The sequence below is a fragment of the Tupaia chinensis genome, unplaced genomic scaffold (assembly GCF_000334495.1).
Source record: "Tupaia chinensis unplaced genomic scaffold, TupChi_1.0 Scaffold000394_1, whole genome shotgun sequence".
Lineage (NCBI taxonomy): Eukaryota > Metazoa > Chordata > Mammalia > Scandentia > Tupaiidae > Tupaia > Tupaia belangeri.
Genome location: NW_006159896.1, coordinates 2,687,208 through 2,692,025, shown reverse-complemented (window position 1 = coordinate 2,692,025; position 4,818 = coordinate 2,687,208). Strand labels below are relative to the sequence as shown.

Here is a 4,818-nt window from a genome sequence, read left to right as displayed (position 1 = left end):
TGCACCTTTTTTTTTTTTTTTTTTATTTAAATAAGACTCCTCAACTTACACTGATGTACGACCCAGGCGAAAAGGCTCTGGTCTAGGAGTTTCCCAATGTCCTGAGAGCCCAGGTCACACACAGTGCCCATCTTGCTCTCAGATGTTGGGAAGTCTTGCCTACATCAGACTTAACAACTGTCCCTTATTCATGCCCTTCCAGCTCTCGGGTGGTCCAGCCACAACATGGCAGGCATCCCCACGGGGAAGAATTCCAGGTTTCGGTCTGCTAACAATAACAACAGCCGCCAAATAGCTGGGATGGCTCCCAGGGTCCTTCTTTTTTGACAGCGAGGAACAAACTCTTCCATTTTTAGCTATCACAATAGATCTAAGACATTCAAGTTTGGAGTTTCTCCAGATACCTCAGAACAGTCGGTTCTGGATCCTCATGCTGCACTAGAATCACCTGGTAAACCTTTATAAAATAGTGGTGACTGCATTCCAGACCCTGGCCCCAAGTTTCGGATTCAGCCGTCTGCTTCCTTCAAGATTCATCGTTACTGGGAACCAGCAGTTAGCGCCATGGCTATGTCGCTGGACTCCCACGTAGTCGACCGCGGTTTGCGTCGTGGACCCGGTGGCTTAAAACTCACGCCGGGCGCATGTGCATGTGTGCCCAAGATCGCGAGAGGGGAATAGAGGAGAAGGGATTGCGGCATGACCATCCCCCTGGGGGGTGATTTCTCGCTTTCTGTCTCTGCAAAAGTGTCTCAAAAAAAAAAAAAAAAAAGATTCGTTGTTACCTATTTACTGGCTAAGATCCAGGTACCCTATGTTTCAAAGGCTGTCCAGGTGATTCTGATGGGAGTGACTGACAACCACTGCTCCGAGCTGAAATCTTGAGAGCAGACCACTCCCGCTTAAATGTCTTGTCGCAACTTGAAACAAGATATGCCTGATGAGAGGCCATCCAAACTGCAGTGCCCTAGGGAAAGTCTTAGTCTGGCCCTAGCTAGTTACTTTTAGTGGGAAATAATATTTAGAACTAATTATGGTGTGGTGGTTAAGGTGTTGGACTCCCACGTGGCCAATAGCAGTTTGAATCCCAGAACCAGCAGCTTGAAAAATCACGCTGGGCATGTGTGCATGTGTGCCCAAAATCCTGACAGGAGAGTGGACAAGGAATCGTGGTGTGGCCAGCTCCCCGGAGGGTTATTTCTCACCTTCCCTCTCTCTGTCTCTCTCTAGCAAGCACACATGCCCTATAGCAAAAACCTTGAAAAAAGACATCACAGTGAGTCAGTGTCTGACTGCTCCTGGGTTGACATTGCTTTTAGGCCTTTAAGAAATGATTACTTTTTAGAAGGAAAAGCCCTGACTTCATAGTCAGGATAGGTGACATTATTTCTACACAATTCTTCCTCTCCGACATAGCCATATAAATGCACACCACTCTTTGGAGATAGATATATATGTACACACACACACATTTCCCCACCCTACTGACTTAGGACTTGGCCCGTGACTTGGTTTTGTTGTGGAGTGTGGGCAGAAGTGATGGTGCGCAGAGGCCGAGCTGGGATAGTAAGAGGTGTGCAGATTTCACCAGGCTCCTTGGAACTCCCACTCACTCTCCACAGTGTTCCGGTGATAATTGCTCAGTTAGCTTCGGTCCCCAAGTGAGGGCATTACAGATGACCTTTGCCGAGCCAAGGCTAGGATCAGACAAGCCTAGCCATGTCCCGGTGAACCCAGCAGAGGTGAGCTGAGCAACATGGCTTTCTAGATCTTTGAGCATGAACTCAATGTTGCTGTAAGCACCTGCAATTTGAGGGTTGTTCTTTCCACCACATCATCTTGTAGACACCTAATATAATACCAATTTTCCCATTAAAATCGAACATTATAGGGTTATTACTAAATTCCCTTTATTATTATTATTATTAGTTGTAAAGACTGGGTCTTACTATGCTGTGATCCTCCTGCCTCAGCTTCCTAGGGAGTTGGGACTGCAGGCATGGGCCAAGGATCAAACCCAGGCCTCCCGTGTGACCTCAGCCTGCTCAGTAGCAGTGCCTACCAGCATGTGCCACTGCAACTGGACCTCGTTTGATTTTCATACATTTTATTTTACATTGACAATTTTGGTTCCTAAAAAAAATGTTAATTGCTTTTTTGCATTATCCTGTCCTATATATTTATATAAAATAGTTTTAAAAATAATAATGCCAATATTACTACTAACCAGCAGACTACTGGTTAAAGTTTCACATTTCTTTGCAGTTCTCTTTGTAGTTTCTTTTCTTCTTCTTCTTTTTATGTTTATTAATCTCTTCCAAGGGTGAGAGAGAGAGAGAGAGAGAGAGAGAGAGAGAATGTCGGCACTCCCAGTGGAGTCTTTGATGCCGTGGTCCATCCCCAGCCTCAGCTAGCCCCAGATCATGGGCACACGGGCACCAGGCATACTTAGGGAGAGCTCTGAGTGTGAACCCAGAACATTTCCACATGGGTGAGCCCCGAAAAGCATTGTGTTTCACCTCTGCACCACCGTCCCAGTTCCTCTTCTTGTCTTCCCTCACTCCTACAACTTACACTCCCAGACAGCCCTCCCTTCTTGGCTTTTCCCCCAAGGCCTTTGGAAGCACTGGGGCAGAGAAGGAGGGTGATGCTCACTTGGTTCTGGAGGTGTGTGTCCTGAGAGGCCCTGGTGTAACCCCAGTGCCTGGAACACAGTACGTACATACTTGATAAATATTTGTCGAGTGAGTAGAGCATGAATGAGTGGCTGAAAGGAGGGGAGGCGCCGTAGCAGAACATTATCTGGCACGTTGCTCAGCTGAGGGGCATGATTACTAGGGTGCTTGTTCTGCGGTGTAACCACTTCCCCTAAAGCAAGGGCTTTGCCTGATGAGCTCAGCCCTTTGAAGATTCCAATTTCCAAACGCCATTGATCACCCAGGGTGGAACTGTGGCTTGTCGTGACTTCTCGTTTCTGCAAAGGGGACCATAAGAGCATCAGCCCAGGCCCTCGAGGAAAGCCATGCAGATGGTGAGCTGGGGATTGGTGGAGATAAAGGAAATGGGGTAACACATATGGGGCCAGGACTGCCCTGTTCCCTAGTGACTCTAGTAAGTGACCAATTCTGTCAAATATTGGCAAGTTAATGCAGGTCTAGCTTTACAGCATATAGTCCACAGCTGTGTTCAACTTGCAAGTTGTGGCCTAGACCCCCATTACCACCACGATGGGCTGGATTGTGGGCCTGGAGGATTCCTGGCTGCCAAGGCTCAGGATGAGGGCTGCTCGTAACCGTCTGTCTGAAGGGTCCTGGTGACATAGCTTTCTAAAAGGGCATATTTTCAGGGCGAAGCTTTGCCTCCACCAGTCATCCCTACCGAATCTTTCTGTCATCATGCTCAATTCTAAGCCCATGGAATTGAAGTCCCAGCAGGTTCCCAGGGGCCAGTCCAATGTCAGAACTGATTTTGCCTTTACTTTGGACCTGGAGCAGCACCAGGGGGAACTATGTCCTTAGTCTGTGCCGACGGCAGGCTCACTCTGTGCTTTTACTCAGCCCAGGGTTCTGTCCACGCTGAGCTACTGGGTGTCCAGACCCTGCACAGTATAAGGAAGAGTGTGGACTCTGATCTGATGGAGCTCGAACTGAATCCGGGCTTCCCCCTTCCTCGCTCAGAGACTTTGGACAGGGTAGGTGGTCTCTTCAGGACTTTAGTTTTCTCATGTATAGGGTGGGGAAGACCATAGTCGTTACAGGGTGCCTGTGGACAGAAAGCTCCCAGCCACTGGAGGCTGTTCTTTTTTGCCAGCTCACAGTGTGAACATGTGTTATGGATGTCAGGTTGTTGGTCACCAGGACACCCAGCGGTGCCTGTGCAGGAGCCAGGGGGCCGGAGGAGGCAATGCCTGTGTAGTGGAACGACTAAAAGCAGTGCACTTGGAATCCTGTGGGCCTGGAGGCTGAGGTTTAGGGCAAGGCTTGCACCTCGGCACCTAGAGGGCCCTGGAGACGTTGAGCTGGGAGACCTGCTCTGTCTTAGAGTTGGGACATGAGCACTAGGCCTTGAGGGTGGAAGGGGATCGTATCTTACTGGCAATTTAGAGGATAGAGTAGGAGTTGGGAAGGGAATTTCAGGAAGAATGAATAACCCATTAGAAAGACAGATTAGGTATTTAGCAAAACTTAATACACTTCAGGTCCCTGTGTTCTGGGGAGCAGCATCTGCACTTCTCCTGGTTCTGTTTCTCCAGAGCACGGTTGCCAGGCACGCTGGCACAGGCCGGGGGCTTACCAGAAGTCAGCGTGCCGATGGCTGCTGGGGCTTGCAGAGTCACTGAGGCAGGTGGGTGGGTGTCCAGCAGGCCCGAATGTGGTGGAAACAACTGCAGTGGGTTCCAGATTCAGCAAGGTGAGAAGATGCCCTAAGTGCCTGTGCTTTTTTCCAGTCTTCTCGCTGCCCCTGCCAGCATCGCTCCATCCCCACTGCCAGATGTCCCAGCAGTCCCACATCCCTCTGCTCATTCTCTCCCTCATGTCCACGGGGCAGTGGGGACCTTGGCGGAGTCCAGTGAGAGTGAGACAGACACGTAACTACATAGGAGACAGGGGTATTTGGGGTTGTGGGGTAGGGCGTGTGGGAGTGAGTCCAGAGGAGGGGATGTAGACCAAGGGGACCAGGAGCATCACACATCAGGGCCAGCGGAGCAGCAGGTCTGTTGTGACGGGAGAAGTGCACCTGGGGCTCACCTGCAAGATTAGAACATGATGGAGAGGAATGGCGGCTTGGAAGTGTGAGGACCCACGGGACATCAGCAGG

The 4,818-nt window shown here is 49.9% G+C and overlaps 1 protein-coding gene and 1 pseudogene across 15 annotated transcripts in view; one reads left to right on the top strand and one right to left on the bottom strand.

Moving 5' to 3' along the window:
- Positions 1–4,818, top strand: part of RALGPS1 (Ral GEF with PH domain and SH3 binding motif 1) — a 284,196-nt gene that overhangs the window by 62,526 nt on the left and 216,852 nt on the right. The window lies entirely within an intron of this gene.
- LOC114008805 (ubiquitin-conjugating enzyme E2 E1-like) overlaps positions 2,896–4,818 on the bottom strand; it is a 9,701-nt pseudogene continuing 7,778 nt past the window's right edge.